A 17381-nucleotide genomic window follows, 5' to 3' on the forward strand; every position below is an offset into this window, starting at 1 on the left:
GGAAAGGGGATAATTTCCCCGCGTGTGCATGCGAGCACCCTTCTCCCTCTCCAGTGCACCGACCCGGAGGCCCCGAGGAGGAAAACTACCTCAAGTCCTCATCCAGAGTAGTAGATGCGTTTAATCTGTTGGGCAAGGCGCCCGCCTCCGGAAAAGTCTCGGGCACAAGCGCCCTGGGATGCGTGAGACAGATTTCACACATGCACCCAGACCCGCGCTTTCCGCGCACTCCCACCCACCCACGGGCAGCACGCAGAGGGCAGCAGCGCAGCCCGAAGGAGAGCCACCTCTCCCCACACCTGTCAGGAGTCGAGAGGGGCTCCGCATTTCGCCGGCAGGGATCCCCCGCTTCCCCGCACTGAAGTCACCGAGCAGGAATCTCCTCCACCAGCTCTCCCGCTCCCCTCCCTCGCCACCTCCATCTCTGCCCTCCTCCCCAGCCTGACTGCGGAAGGGAAGCGCTCCCCCGGTCCCGTTCCTCACCGTTTCAGAAGGGCGGCGGCGGCGAGCGGGGGGGGAGGTGCGTGGGGGTGACAGTGCGCGGCCCCCACAACGGCGCGCGGGATGGCAACACAAGCGACGCCCGGCGCGAGCAGCCCCCTATACCTGACCTACTTTCCGCCTGGCTTGCCACTGAACGTCGCACCACTAACCTACTTTCCAGCCAATGGCTTCTCCCCCCGCACCAAGCCCCGGCCCGCCTCCCGACCAATCGCGGGACAAAGCTACGCGGGCACGACGCCCAATGGGCAGCCGAGGAGAGGCTTCGCGGGCCCGCCCTCCGCCCCGGCCGTCCAACCGGCGGCGTCGGCAGAAGAGAGAAACGCGACGGAACGGGGGATCAACGCTCTCGTTCCTCCCGCCTGTTTAAAGGGCTGTAACTTGTGAGGCGGCGGGGAAGCGAGGGGGGAGGAGAGCGGAGGAGGAGGAGGAGCAAGGCTCCCCCCCCCCGCGCGCTCTTTCCTGCCGGCCTGTTGTTGCTCCTCTTAACCGGTTGCGTAAGTGACTGTTTGGGACGGGTGGGACCCGGATGTCTCCCTGCTGTATCGCCGAGCGCGGGCTCCAGCCTTCCCTGCGCGCGCGCGAGCGTCGCTGTCGTCAGAGCGCTGTCGTCAGAGCTGGGCGGGGACAGCGGAGTCTGTTTTTCTTCTGAGGGATTTCGCTGCCTCTGCGCGTTTTCGCTCCTCGCGGGGAGGCCCCCCTCCCCCGGGAATGGCGCGCGGCTTCCCGCTCTCGGCGCCCTCTCGCGCCTGTGCCAAACGGTCAGTTCACCCGAGCAGCCTCCGCTCATCTCGGGCAGATGCTGCTTCTGGTGCTGAAGCGTTATTGGCTTCCCGCTCCGCCTGAGGGATCGCCGGCGCAAGTTAATGTTATGAACACGGAATACCCCCGTTGAAAAAAAAATTATTTGCTGATCGCAAAAAAAAGCCTCCTTTGCGCTGCCTTGTGCAACTCCGCATCCAGGATCCTTTGCATCTCCCGACGTGCGCTGTGAAAACGTCCCCATCCATCGCCCTCTGTTTCCATCTCGACAAATTCCAGAGGACGGCTTATTGCGGCAAACGCCCACACGGACTTCTTTGCGGTGCCATAAGAGACCGAACAGATGCATTGCGACTTCTGCCACAATGCATGCTCCTTAATTTAGTCATTTGTTTACATTCTTTGCATGGTTCCTTTTCTTTTTTTCTTTCTTTTGCCCAGGGGACTTACAGTTGTGAAACACTAAAACTGAGGAATGGTGCAAATGGTCCCCCTTTAGGAGCTGGTGGCACAAGCTCTCTGACCTGGGCTTCCTCTCCTCTTCTCCCTCCTCTCAGGGCAGATGGGTGTTGAACAGCTCCAGGGCGGTGGGAAAGGGACTAACCCATCAGCTCTCTTGGCCCTTGATTGTATTTTTTGATTATTTTTATAACTATTTTTATCTTCCTGTTAGCCAGAAGCAGCTTGCATGTCAGTGATATGAAAGACAGTCGCTGCCATCAAGCTTACAAACTAAAGGTTCACTATTAATAGGATTACATTTACAGCTGCTATACTGCTAACAGAAGCTGAGTTAAGGGATCATATATCTAATGAAATATCTCCACTGGTTCTGTTACTTTCTAAACTCAATTCCAAGTGTTTTTGCTTATTTTTAAAACCCTGCACAGATGCCTACTGTATACTTTCAATACCTTCGTTCACTGAAATCTTTAGCTGAGGCCTTTCTCCAGGTGTCCCACTTTCTTAGTTTAATGTGTGACACCTTGAAATAGAGCCTTTCCAGTTGTGGCTTCCAGTGTTTGGATCATACTCTCCAGAGAAGTTCATCTGTTGCCTCCATTGCTGCTATTACAGTGTCAGGAAAATACTCCCCCCCCTTTCCCAAGCCTTTTACTTTTTTCTACCATTTAAGCAGAGTGTAGTATCCTGCTGTTCTTCAGTTTCTATCTGTCCTGCCATTTTTGTCCACCACAATTCCACTGCAGCGTATCTCAGACTACATCACAACAATATGCTGCAAGATTCCCACAAAAATCATTGTGTGCTGCTACAATAGTAACTTCTCTCTTCCCTACTGTGACCACCCCCTCATACTGCCACAGCTTCAACTCTGTAGTTGCCATGGCAACATCAACCTCCGCAAAGTGCCATAGAAGCACTGCTGTAATGCCATAGCAATGACATCATGCTGCCAGGGATGCTGCCCATCCTCGCCATCTTCACATGCCGTAACAAACTGCCACTGAAGTATTTCAGAGTTTCACAAGGCACATAGGAACATCAGCATAACAAACACATTACTGCCCTATGCACTTAAATTATCTGTGCATATTTTATACCAGTAGCTGCACCCCTATTTGCTCCACTTGCCCCCCTTTACCAAGCCGGGGGGGGGAGCAGGGTACACTTGCCCTGGGCCTCAGAGGGCTAAGCTGAGCATAGGCAGTGGGCACCAGGGCCCTGCTGAACTTAGGCTGTCATGGCAAGAACAAGACTCCTTCCCCGGGCTTCAGACAAGCTCTGCATGGGCTATTTAGAGATTCCCCTTCCCACTCTGCGCAACTACTGAGATCAATTTTCAGCTTCCCAACCCCATTTATGAAGGCGCTTCTCTCTCTGCAGTCCCATTTTGCACTAATTTTCACTTTTGCCCCATGCCCATGCCCCCTCGTTCCCCTCCATTTGTGCAATCTGCTCCCCAAACCACCCCCATGTGTTTCCAGTGTTTTCCAAGCTCTCCTCCCTCCATGGGCCACCTGAAAAATGCCTAGGGTCTTGGAGGACCAACTTAACAATTTTTCTATCTGTTGTAGTAATTGTAGCAGACTGCACCGGAGGCTGTATGCTTTTTAATTATGTTTTTATTTATTCTATTTCTTACAATTCAAAGTGTAATACAATAAAATACAATATTAAAAAAGCAACAAAAATTCAAATTAAAACCATTTTATGTGATGGATGTTCTATCTCCCATATTCAACAACAAATCTACAGACATGCTGTGAACCATCTGAATGGAGCTAACGGACCACAACTTGGGAAATATTGGTGTAGAGAACAGAAGCAACTAGCAATATGGATTCAGCGGAACTTAAGCACTTATAATGAAAGCGCTAACTATTAACACTCCTATTGAGAGTTTAGATGAATGGGATTTGAAATGGTTTAAAATGCTTGGATTGTGCCTTTGGTGTTCTAAACTGCACCCATGAAAACCTATATCATTCCACCCAAGGGTGTATGCCTGATAATTGGTAAATACACAACATGGAAGCACCCTATATTTATTGTGTTTTTATGAAGGAGGACAGGAAGTACTTAGGGAAACATTCCAGGAACATTATTCATCTGTATTTGTGAATCAGACTGTAGTCAAGAAGGGAGTTCCCTAAGAGTGCTGAACAATCCTTTTGAACTTGATCTTAACTGCACAAGCAGCACAGTCATTCATCCTGGAAAACCAGGAAAGCCGGATAATGTATTGTGGGCATGCTCAAGAAATAAACTACAGCCTTTTCAAAAGTTCTTTTACTATAAAACCTATTTTGCATAACGCTAGTTACAACATTGCGGCTGACTCTCCCCATCTATCCATAATTCAGATGGTAGCCATTGTGGGCCCAACGTAGGCCGAGCAGTAAACAATGCAACTTAATCTTATCAGCCAATCTGCTGACTGGCATTTCAAGCTCCTGGTGATGTCTCCTTAAAACTGTAGTTTCCTTTTAGCATAGCAGCGGCAGAATCAAAGTGAATAACTTGCTTATGATGAATGCTGGCCATCTTTTCAACCTGGAGCCCACCAGCTGTTTTGGACTACAACTCCCATCAGTCATGTGGGTGGGGGAGGGACTGATGGGAGTTGTAGCCCAAAATGGATGAAGGACAGAGATGTGAAAAACCGCTCTAAAGGGAAGAGAGAACACGAAGTTGGCAGTTTTGTGAGTCAAGTGCTGTAGTAAAATTCATCTAAGTGTTCCCTGTTGCATATTGCCCCCCAGAGTCGCATAAATCCAAAACTTTGCTTTTAACTTGTGTGAACTCACCTTTATAATTAAGGAACTTGACCTCTCGATTGAAATGTTGTTAAAGCCATCAGTCACCAATGACAACACCATAAGAAGAGCCTGCTGGATCAGGCCAGGGGTCCATCAAGTCCAGCCCCCTGTATTCACAGTGGCCAACCAGATGCCTGCGGAAATCCTGCAAGCAGGACCTGAGCACAAGAGCCCTCTTCCCTCTTGTGGTTTCCAGCAATTTGTATTCAGAAGTATTTCCAATTGAGACGACCGATATTGTACACTGCAAATGCAGTTGCTCCATAGATAATGCACAATGGCATTACAATGTCGATAGTTTTATTTTAAATTCCTTTCCTAGTGATCCCTAGCATGGGATTTGGCTTCTTCACAGGTGCAAGCACACTGAATTGAGGTCTTCATTGAACTATCTACTACAACCCCAAATAATGATTATGCTCAATAAATTTGTTTTTAAACAAGGCTGTATAACTCGATAAGATTCTCAGATACTTCTATAAGGCATTCGTTCTCCATTAATTGTAATCAATGTCCCCAAGCATAATATTATATTTATACCACTGTCCTTTTTGTTTCACTATGTGTTCATGCACTCTTCTTCCTGCCTTCCCAGACACAAGGACCAGGGTGGCCGCCTGCATTATGTTCTTCTGTTCTTACACCAAAGTACCTTCCAGTTTCACTCCAGCAATGACTGTTGCCTAATTTCATATTCAGTTCTCCTGGGCTGTGCTCCACCCAGACTCCTGCCCATATCTTCCTGTCCACATTGTCTACCTTACGGTCTGACTTCATGGTTTTGATCCCTTGGCTCCACTGGCTCTTCTTGCTTCACCACTCTGCCTTTCTTACTTGACTCATCTTGATTATCTTCTTAGAGTCTTCCTCCTAAAACACAATCCTGATAAATGCTTCTGACATCTTTCTTCTCCATGACCATTGACTTATGAGTGAACTTTGGGAATCCCATAAATTGCACAGTGCTCTTTAATGCACAGAATACCTGTTGCACATGCACAACTTCTAAACATACTCCTACATACTGCTGTTCTAATGGAACTGCCTTCTGTACTAACTTTCAAATGTTTAGTTAAAGCATTTTTATGCCACCCACCTTGTGCAGACAAGGAAGAAAGACTGCTCTTCATGCCCAGTTCAGCTGGATCCCTAGGAAACAGGGTGTCTGAAGGGATCCAGTTATGGCAGTGGTTCCCCATTAGGGGCCCGGGGATCCCTGGGGTCCATGGAATGCACCCGAGGGGACTCACTTATCTTTCTAATTGCACAGTGAAAGCCTTGCATGGATCATCTGCTCACAACCAGCACCTGCTTGCTGGCAGGGGGAAAACTTGTGAAAGAGCTGCTGGATGGTAAGTGAGCTGGGATTGGGCACAAACCTCTGACACAGTTTCTTAGGGTTCTTGTGATTGGATGGGGCGAGTGGGGGGGAAGAGAGGGCAAACAGCTCACAAGCTTATCATTTTTTTAAAAAATGTAAGGGATTCCTTTCCCTTGCTCTCTACTTTTTAACTGAAAAGAACCAATTGCTTTCAACAGCTGTCAAGTTTAGAGGACTCTCACACTGCTTGCACTGTAGGTAGGGCTTTCAGTGAATCTTTCCTGATGAGTTTGGGATTCATGTCTCATCTTGGAAGTCCAACAGGGGAAATAGCTAAGCTAATTGCCACTATGATTAGCACAACAGCTCACCCTCTGATGATTTAGTTTAGTGCTAGGGCTGGGCGATATTTTCTTTTCAGCTTTGTGGTATATCAGCAGCTAAACACCAGTATATGCTGATATATCATGATGGCTGGAATTTCTCTTGGCTGCTTTGTCCCATTTTCGGACAGTTCCAGCCCTGCACAGTGAGTGAGTCCTGATGCCTATCGGGCTCACGGGCGAACTGAGGAGCATCGGGTCTTTGCTTAACTGCTCAGCTGGGGGATGGAAGAGGCCTTCCACCCCACCTCACCCCAGCTGAACGAGCCAATGGCGGGCTGGGGCTCCATTAACTGTTTGACTGAGGGGAGCAGCAACCATAAACCCCTCAGTGAAGCGGTTTCATGTGAGCTGGTGGCAGGACAGGTCTCCATAAAACTGCTTGGCTTAGGCAAGGGCAGCAACATGCTCCTCAGCCAAGCAGTTTAAAGAAGCAGAGGGAGGGAGGGATAAGCTGTATTGTGCCTCACCAGTGCAGCTTGTTTCTCCCTCTGCCAGTATGAGGGCAGAGTGGGATGGCTTCACTCAGTGGTATATTGGTGAAACCGCCGCCACTCCTGAGTCCCTCTGCTACCAGCGCCGGCTGGAGGAAGTAAAAATCAGTGGTGGCTTCACTCGCCATCGCAGTCTGCCCCTCATACCAGTCATGCGCGATGCATCAATACACCATCCAGGCCTATTTTGTGTGAAGGTAGTCTGCATGGGTGTTGTTTTCTTGTTTTCTGTGGGAAGCAAAGTGGCTACATTTGGGGGTGGGAGGAAACAGATCCTAATACAGTAAATTAAAAAGCTGATTGTTCCTATTGGGTAATCAGCAAGAATAAAAACCTCACTCCAAGTAAGTACTGTATTTAACTAATTAATCTCTTTAAACCAGGCATGAAACTTGGGCACAGGAGGGCTAAACAACAACAACAACAAATTACTACTACTATCACCAACATTACACAATTCCAGCTGTTATCTGCTCCGTCTTCACCAATACTTCATCAAGCCCCAACCAAGCCTTCACCTATGTCTTGAAGGTGCATGATCCCTCAGTTAGCAAAACCATATGCTGCAAAGTTTTTGCTAAGGTGTACCATCTCAGAGTACAAGTAAGGAATAGCATGTCTGAATACCCTCTGATATAAAAAGACTTCTGCGTATAGAACACTTGCAAGTTAAGGAAACAATTGCTTTTTAAAAATTCAGTTGTAGTGGAGCAATGGAGAGATGTTTTCCCTACTGTCTGGGGATAGTCAATTTGTGGTAATATCACAAATTTTATGGTCTGCTTTTTAGTATACCTTTGCTTATTAGGATTCACCCCACATTTTCTTCAAAAAAATTGCTTTGCACAGGTAACTACCATAGAGTTATCAAAATTTTCAAAAGTAAGGGGTCCATGGCTTGGCTTTCGAAAAATAGGGGTTCCTCAGTAATTAGCTAATTGAGAACGATTGAATTATGGTATATAGCAATAGCACATGTCCCATTGCAATCAATTATACAGACCCCAATTTGTTGTCTTAAGTGGTAATTTCAGTGGGCAGAATACAGAGCTTGATGCTGGAGGAACTTTCAAAATAACAAAGGGAAAAAACAAACCAGGACACAATGAAACCAGTTCAAATTACTAAAACCAATGCTTTAAAATCAAGAAGAGGTCAAAAGCATTAAGCATTCAGGGAGACAGGATTGTAACCTATACTAAAAGCTTGGTGAAATAAAAAAGTCTCAGCGCCTTACCTTAAACCTTTAAAAGAGAGAGGGGTCCAAAAAACCTCGCCCTTACATGGCAATTGTTCCAAGCTGGCACTTCTTAAAAGGGTGAAATCCAATCAGATATCTTGTTTCCTTACACCTTCACATTCACTAATAATTTTATTGTTTTCCCTCTTTGCATCCTTATTTTTATAGCTGCTGGGCTACTGTTAAGTTGTGCCATCTGCCAGCAGCAGATGGCATCCTAGCAAATAGAAACAATGAGAAGGAGCTCTATACACATCAGCAAATTTGCTTTGGGGGGCAATTGATTTATCTCCTCTTCTTTTTGAAAGCTAGTCTCCAGACTTTGGCTGTGTCTTGGACAGTTCCACTTAGCTTGCTAGATCAGACCCAAGCAAACCTTAGTCACGCCCCTCCCCCCAAAATTCTGTAAGCATTGCAGAGACAGGGCCATCTTAAGCATATCCAGAGCTGTGGTGCAAAGATCCCTCCGGCCTCCCCCACCCCGGTTTCCCAGAGTTGTCAACCTTTTTTAAGGGGGGAACACCAAAGTTTTTGACCTTTTTAAGGAAAGGTTCCCCAGAGTTGTTAACCTTTTTTTTGGGAGCTGACACCACACTTACACATTATCTCTAACAAGCCCTTAGAACAAAATAAAATGAAAAGGTAGAAGAAAATCTAATTAAGTCCTCAATTCCAAAGCAAGACTCATTCAAGACTCAGCAGTTCTTCTAATTCATTCTCATGATTCAAATAACCACATATCAAAAAGTTAAAGCAATCACGAGTTTGTTGTTCTTTAAATAAATTAATAAAGACACAGACAATGCAGTTCCCGGCCAATTTGTGTTTAAGTACAAAGCTGATGTTTTCAAATATTGTGGGGTAAAGCAGTGACATCCTGAACATAACAAGGACCTGAAACATGGGTCACAAAGGCTGCTTTCCCTTCCACGATTTTCCCACATTCCATAAAAATTGCAAAAAAGAGAAAAAAAGAGTTTACTTATAAAAAAAGAACTTAGCAAATTTATGTTTTAACACCCTTTGGATTCCCAAATCCCACCCACCCTTTCTCGGTTTTGATCCCCAAACCAATAACCATCAGTCCATCTATTCTCAACCTGGATCCCAGACTTCTGAGGCTTTTAAACCTTTCTCAGTTTCTCTCTGCCGGTTTTTTTGACAGTCCTTTATTTTCAACACCCAATCTCGAAGAAGCTCTGTCCCAATAATGTCCAATTTTCTTCCAGGCAGGCCTCTGTATTTAAGAGTGGAGCTCAGATTATATTTCTTAAGTCTTTTAAGTCTATATGTCCCTAAAGCTCCAGCCTCCATCTTGATCAAATTTATGCTACCAGGTCTCTGGTCTAGCTTGGTCTTCCGCAACATTGTGGCTTCACTTTCATTTTCCAGAAAATCCTCATATGTCTCTTGGAGTTTATCAAATTTCATTTCCCCAGCTGCAGCAGCTTCTGTTCCAACTTCAAGGGCTTTTGGTTCAGTAACAATGACTTGTGTCAAATCTCTTCCTGTTCCCGTAAGATTTTTTACTTTTTCATTCAATGTTGTTATCCTTGTAGTCAAAATATCACTCTGGTCCTTGAGCTTTCCCAGGAGATAAAAAGTCCTATTCAGCTCAGTGAGTATTTTTCCACTTGCAGCCATTTCTTGCAATATCTCAAAATTCCCTCTAGGGGGATTCTATTTACTTAGTATCTTTCCAGTATCAATCCAAAAGTCAAATGTAGTTTATTTTCCTTTCTTCCCGACAATTTGTATCCAAGTTAAAGAAAGTCTAGCCAGCAGAGTACCAAAAACAAAGTTTCCTTTTGTTCCCCAACTTTGACAGCTAATTTGACAGCTGTCAAAGTCTTCTGAATCTTTTGACAGTCTCTCTCCGGATCACTCCCGAATCTCGGGGGGTTACACTTTAGCCTAAACCAGCTCTTATCCTCCAGCAAAATTAGTTGTACTGTCCAATCGCGAAAATAATGATTTTTCTTCCAAAAAGACAAAGATGTTTCTCTCAACTTGAGTTATCTGGTCCTTGCTTTAGATTGTCTACAAGACGGGGGGGGCGGACTTCCTTTTTACACCACCCCCGATCGTACCGAATTTTAAAAAAGAAAATTTCCCTTTTAAGTCCAATTTGCTTGTTACTCACGGGTTGTTGCTTTTTAGTCCGAATGTTTAAAGGAAAAAGTCAGCGCTCTCCATCCATGGCATGCGGCTTCGCTCAGCAAGGGAAGCATAAGACTCTCAGCACCGCGCCGCTCCCCGTCCCCTGTTCCGAAGCCTTTAAAAAGGCTCCTTTGCGAGTCAGGGGGCCCTAATGGTGCCCGCCGAGTCACCACATCCACAGGCATCTGCGCCTGTGGTTTTTAAGGGTCCCCGCGTCGCCGGCGCGGTAGAACCCGATCCCTACTGAGCCGATCCCCTCCGGAGCTCGGAGGGAATCCACCATTAGATGTTGGCGCTAACCCGGAAGTCCCCTGCAATGTTTTTTAGCTTGGATTGATCTCAAAAACCTTCAGTGCTTTTCTTTTCGTTGGATAGGCAATTAAAAGGCTTGTTTCACAATAAGGGAGAAGGAGGGTTGCTGGCCTGGTTTGGTTTGTCTTTGTTCTAGTTTTTAGCATGTGCTTAGTACCATAGTTTCAGGCTGTGAGCCGCCCTGATATCTATGGGTGGAGGGCAGTAGTAGTAGTAGTAGTAGTAGTAGTTGTAGAGTGGTACCTCAGGTTAAGTACTTAATTCATTCCGGAGATCCGTTCTTAACCTGAAACTGTTCTTAACCTGAAGCACCACTTTAGCTAATGGGGCCTGCCGCGCTGCCGCCGCGCGATTTCTGTCTTCATCCTGAAGCAAAGTTCTTAACCCGAGGTACCACTGTAGTAATAACGGTGATGATATTTTTCGCAGGGCTTGGAGTAGGTGATGGCCAGCTGCTGGAATGAATGGGGTTGGTGCTAAATGGTCTGGCTTGCTTTACAACCCCTAGAGACCTTGTTGGGGGGCAGCGGCAGAGAAGTAGCCCACCCTCCAAGAAGAAGAAGAAGAAGAAGAAGAAGAAGAAGAAGAAGAAGAAGAGCAAAGGGAGGAGGCTTCCCTTCCCCGGGATAGAGTTGCCCATAACATTAAACACAGGGCATGATTCCAGGGAGAGAGAGAAACCAGGGCAGCAGCTGCTGCTGCTCACGGCTCAGGCTAGATGTAGCTGAATAGTACAGGCAAGGGGACCCTGCAAGCAGGGCTGCAAACCCAGTGTGGAGGCTCCATGGCTGGAGGAAGAAAGGGGGCAAGTCGGGGGTGCCTCTCTTCTTCTTCTTCTTCTTCTTCTTCCGTCTTCCTCTTCCTTGCGCTCCACTTCCCCTTGCAATCACCCGCCTCCCTCTTCCCACAGGGCGGGTAGGCGGGTGAAAGAGAGAGAGAAAGAGAAAGAAAATGAGAGTGCTGCATGCCAGCCAGCCATATGGTTGGCAAAGCGCAGCTGGCGGGTGCAGGGAAAGGGGAGGCCGCTGGCAAAGCTGTGCAGCTCCCCTGAGAGGCCAGCACCCTGGCACAAAGCACCAATAAGCCCAATAGGAAAAACGCCTCTGTGCAGAGAGTTTAGCTAACTTTGCCAAAATGTAAATGCTGAACAGAACTAATACAGAATTAATGTCTTCCGAGATTTTCAGGATCTCGGCTGTGGAGCTGCTCAACTTTAGCAGAATTTCTTCCTTCGCACTGAATTAACTTCCATGCCAGTGCAGGGCCGGTCTTGCCATGCAACTGGGTGGAGTGACCTACTTCAGAAGACACCTTGAGGGGGTTTAGAGATGAAGGTGCAAGAAGTCAAATGAGGTTATGCAGTGATGCTTCCGTGTTCAGGGGGAAAGCAGGATAATGAAACTGTTGGAAAATTGGAAAAGCTCGCTGGAAGAAGAGAGGGAGATAGTTAAACCTTTCTTTCCTAATGTTCTGGCAAAAGCACGGGAGGAACAGGATTTATCCTTGGCATCAGGATAAATAAAAAAAAAAGGAGGTAGAAATAGCAGGCTTTCACCATTCATAGCATGGCTTTACCTTGCACAGACCACTGGATGTGGAAGTGCAAGAAAAGAAAAGAAAAGAAAAGAAAAGAAAAGAAAAGAAAAGAAAAGAAAAGAAAAGAAAAGAAAATATCACCTACAGCCAGGGGTGCAGAGTCAGGCTACAGTGATCTCTTCTGGAATTACCTACGGTTCAAATGTGCAAAAATGACACCTAAATCAGAAGCCAGCTAGATTGAGTTTACCCCAGCTTACCAAAAAGCCATTCTTGCTTCCAGAATCTGAGGCCAGTGGCAGCCATAGAAAACAAAGAAATGCAAAATAACAGGGTGGTTCTAGAATGGAGGGGACGCAGGTGGCGCTGTGGGTTAAAGCCTCAGCACCTAGGACTTGCCGATCGAAAGGTTGGCGGTTCGAATCCCTGTGGCGGGGTGCGCTCCCGCTGCTCGGTCCCAGCGCCTGCCAACCTAGCAGTTTGAAAGCACCTCTGGGTGCAAGTAGATAAATAGGGACCGCTTACCAGCGGGAAGGTAAACGGCGTTTCCGTGTGCGGCTCTGGTTCGCCAGATGCAGCTTTGTCACGCTGGCCACGTGACCCGGAAGTGTCTCCGGACAGCGCTGGCCCCTGGCCTCTTAAGTGAGATGGGCGCACAACCCCAGAGTCTGTCAAGACTGGCCCATACGGGCAGGGGTACCTTTACCTTTACCTCTAGAATGGAGGATCCTCAGGTGCATAACAAACAAATACAAAATGAGGGAGTCTGGACTCTAGGTAGCGCTGTGGTCTAAACCACTGAGCCTCTTGGACAGGCACTCCCAAACTCGGCCCTCCAGATGTTTTGGGACGACAATTCCCATCATCCCTGACCACTGGTCCTGTTAGCTAGGGATGATGGGAGTTGTACCTTTACCTTACCTTATTACAGTACAACAACAGGGCTCTCCATGGCTACTTGAGCAGTGATACAAATGCGATTCAGAAGGCCACTCACACACTTTCCCACTGTGAGAATGGGACTACACTCCATAGCCCTGCCACCAGCATCATGCACGCCAGCTGCTCTGCTTCTAGCATCTTTAGGTACCACACAAACATCTACAGGAATGGGAGCCATTACACCAACTAGGCTCCTGGCATCTGTTTATCCAGCATGCCTGCAAGGATGGTGCTTCTAAACATACAGCTGTACACACAAAGGCTTCTGTCTGACCTGGAATCTCAATTGTGCAGGATTTAGATCTTGTGGAGAGCAGGGATGGCTGCCCTCCCCATCTCAGGTGCACGATCTGACTTGTAAGCAAATTGTTCTCCCAAGATCCCTGCTGATTTTGGTGGTGGAAAAAGAATTTCAAAAAGGCTCCACCCAGCCCAGTGCCCTTCCCTGGTCATTTGATGAATGGGAAGGGCATGATAAACCCATCCCCAGTGAATGCATGGATCAGTTGGGGATATGCGTGTCTTTGTGTCCCCTGTGAGTGGGTGAATCCTGCACATGTGTCTTTGTTCTGTATGCATGTGTGTGTGGTGGGGGTCCATGCAAGACAGTGAGGTGGTCACACTCCTCACTGGTATGGCATTCTCACCCCAGATGATCACCCCAAAACAAATCCAGTAGTTGAACCAAAAAATATTAGCCACTCCTGGTACACAGGGTGGGACACTCCATTTTCCAAATTGGCAGATGTTATTGTGAACTGCAAACACATTCTGTTCTGATTTGTTAGGTCTTGCCAGCTAATGTTTTCAAACAATGGAGACTTCTGAGCCAATTTGATTATGAGGAGACTCAAAATGAACCAACCTGGTGCTTTCTTTTAACAAGCCACTCTGTAGATTGCAGTCATATATATAATGAGTTGCCTGGTTAGCAACCTCACGGCTCAAGTGATGACTTTCCAGGTTTTTGTTTCTCTTAAATTCTCAACAATGCATCGCCCATGGGATGTCATTTGGTGTAGGCCACTAGTTTCCTGGTTTCCATTTCAAGGAAGAACTCTCACCCACTGATGCTGTTATTTATTTCCCCCCCCCCTCCATTAATGCGCATTGTCATCAATCCTATTTCAAAGCTAATTTGTGGTTTCTACCTCACAACTTCTGCATGCTGTAAATTCAAGGCAAATCTTCACTGTGCACACTCAGTTCTTGACATCAAAGGCATTTTCATTGTTAGCAATGGGAAATGATAATATATCCCGAATACCTTAGACCATTGCAAAGGCTCCATGGACTTCGCTTTCTTTGTCCTTCATATAATTGCCACTGACAAGAGTTTGCTTTGATGTGTACAAAATTAATCATGCTCCTATTTTCTGCTCTTTGAGGACGCCAGTGAGGTTTGCGCACTGGGCTCCATCCGCTATCTTTTCATTTCCATGGTTACTATTAGTCACCATCATTGTGTTAACACCCCTCAAATGGCACACTGATTATTTCTCCTTTCCTGAATGTAGTACAAAACTGGCCAATTAGGTTACATTCAAATGTCAGTCTGGCTCCCCATGTTGTGATCTGAGGTACAGATTAGCTCCTCATTGATTATTATTTTTTTTAAAAAGTTGGCTAACAACTGTTGATCACGATAGTATTTATTTAACAGAACTGCTTAAGGCCTTCCCCAGTGTTATAGTTGTTGGCCTCAGGATAGCTATCTGTCTTCATTTCTGTAAGAAAAATCAAAATGTAAGGGGATGTATATATGAGCCTCAGTGCTAGCCCTACTATTAGGTAGGTTGAGGCAGCTGCCTTAGGCAGTTGATTTTGGGTGGCATGAAATGGCAGCAAATGGTGCATTATTTAATTTATTATTATTTATTGTGGGGTTATTTTCACTCCCTGGGAAAGGGAGAATTACTTGCAAGGTTTTCTCCCTCAGATGCCAGAATAACTTGGCTGTCCTGGGGTACTATTGGGGTTGGGGACAAATTCAATTCATTTCATGTTTAAAGGTGAATCTGATTTATTTACACTTTTTGAAACAATATGTGGACTGAATTTTGCAATGCGGCTCTCCAGCCATGTAACTTGTGCCAACATACATATGTGCATTTTAATGTGTGCATTAAAATGCACATATTAGTGAGAATAACATACAAAATGCATTGTATTAAGGGGAAATTGCTTTGCAGAAGTCTGTGCAAAAAAAATACAAATGTGCCTATAGAAGGAGAAATTTGCACTAAAATGCTGATGAATTTTTGTGAGTGTTGGAAAAACGAGAAATGGATAGGAACTGAAACTGACATTCACCCGTCACTAGGGGAGCTGTTCACCATTCTGTGATAGGCTGGCCCTGGTGAGCCGCTTGCTAAAGCTATGCCAAAGAATATAAATGTACAGGATTAAAAAAAATATTGTACTATCAGGGCCAGCCCTATTGTTAGGTATATACAAGGAGGCAGCATGTGTTCCACCTGAGCCCCCTAGCTATATCCTACTGTTGGAAGACTGAACTGTCCATGCCACACAGTCTGTTCTGCACCTGCATAACTAGCCTCCTATCCTCAGATGCATTGAAGGAGGCTGTCCCATTGCCAGCAATGAAGTAATATTTAGCAGCCGCTCCGCTTGAGTTCTGTGTACAGAAGGGTGATGGTGGTCATCAAGCAGCAAAATGTATTGGGCTCACCCTGGGTACCATGGGAGGGGTTCTTGAGTCCTACCTTCTTTAGCTGAAACCTCCTCTCCCAGAATCAGAGCTTTTGGTTGCCCTTCCCTTCCTTTTTGAGGCACCGCACACAGAACTGTACTCAGTATTCCAACTGTGTTTGCATCATAGATTTGCATGCTCCCGACAGCGCCACATTTAATTACAGTGGGATCGTGCAAGTGAAATTTGTAACCAGAATTTTCCCAGGTCATATTCACAGTTATTTCCATTTAACAAACACTCCACGGTGTGCTTGCTCCTTTCCCACCAGTGCCTTATTCACACAGTTCATGCAAGGGCACATGGACTGCTTGGACACTGCTCATAGGGAGAAGAGAACAAGCCAAATATCACAAGCAAGCCCAAGTCAAGATGGGGTCATGCTTGACAAGTATTTGAGATTAACCAACTTCTTGTCCCAGCCCCCTCCATCAGAGCAAACTAATGGTAGTAGTAGATCCCTGCTTTATCTCCCTTTTCAGATTAGCTATTTACCTCCACCTGCTGTTCAAAGCGAGAGATGTCACAATTCCAAATTCTGTATAAGTTTACTCAGTGCTTTTTTCCCTTAAAAAAATGTTTAGGGGTACTCTCATTTTCCTACTCATAATGAAATACTGCCCCTCAATGAGGCCAAATGTTTAGGGGTATGCGTACCCCTGCGTACCCCCAGAACAAAAGCACTGAGTTTACTACCCTAGCAGCTGGGCCTATTACAACATACTGAATGGATATGGTTCTCTCTCTCTCTCTCTCTCTCTCTCTCTCTCTCTCTCTCTCTCTCTCTCTTTGTGTATGTGTGTGTGCGTGTGTGTGCGTGCACACACACACACACACACAAAAAGAAACTGCATAGGATTACTTAGAACCTGTCAGGGAACTGACATCGGAGCCAGAAGTGGAGGCAGGGCTCCCAAGCGATGCTGGAGAAGGGCCAAGCAGGGAGAGCGGGAACTCATCGGCTGGGGAAGGAAATCAGCGTAACACCAGGGATAAAGGGGGGCGGATGGGGGAATCGGAGAGGGAGCTCCAGGACTCTTCGCCAGAGACCAGCGGGGAGAGCACAGGTCCTCCGCTACCCACACCCACCCTGCGCAGAAGACTTCTGCGCAGGGAAAGTAGGCGTAGACTTGGCATCAAAGAACTTCTTTGCTGGAAGAAGTTCAAGAAACGCCCACTGACGGATTCTGCTAGCGACTGAACAGCCACGAAGTGAAGGGCTGTCCAGCCAGGAAAGGTTTAACCAGGCTACCTAGGCAGGAGTGGCTGCAACTTATGCACGAGCAACCCCCATATAACCATTACAGAACCAAACTCATCAGAATCTGCAGACTGAAGAAATTATTATGCTGTCTATCTCCTACTCCCCATTTTCCACTAAAGCCTTGCAGGTTCATATGTTCACATTCATCAGGCAATGTGGAGCAATGGCATACATGTATCAAAACCACCAGAAAGCAAATGCCACAGACTATTTCAATATTGGATCCAGGGATGTTTGCAGAATTTCATTTTTGCAAACCCAAGTACAAATGGACCTGCACCACCTGGACCAATGTGCAAATCAGAATATTGCCATTCTTTGGCTTTGGCACTTCTATGGATTTTGTGCAGCAGTTCATGGCTGAAAAAAGTCTATAATGTGTATTTTGAAAGAGAACAGTTTAGAAATGTGCATTTTGAGAGAAAGAAATGTTTAGGAATACCTAAAAAAAAAGAAAGAAAGAAAATGTGTT

General features: G+C 46.3%; 1 protein-coding gene across 1 annotated transcript in view; it reads right to left on the reverse strand.

Moving 5' to 3' along the window:
- BMAL1 (basic helix-loop-helix ARNT like 1) overlaps positions 1-628 on the reverse strand; it is a 43289-nt gene extending 42661 nt beyond the window's left edge. Inside the window, exon 1 of the mRNA XM_081926913.1 lies at positions 484-628. The gene's annotated coding sequence lies outside the window, so the exon portion shown is untranslated. The remainder of the gene's footprint in view (positions 1-483) is intronic.
- Positions 629-17381: the final 16753 nt, after the last annotated feature.

The sequence above is a fragment of the Podarcis melisellensis genome (genome assembly GCF_964234715.1).
Source record: "Podarcis melisellensis genome assembly, chromosome: 1".
NCBI lineage: Eukaryota > Metazoa > Chordata > Lepidosauria > Squamata > Lacertidae > Podarcis > Podarcis melisellensis.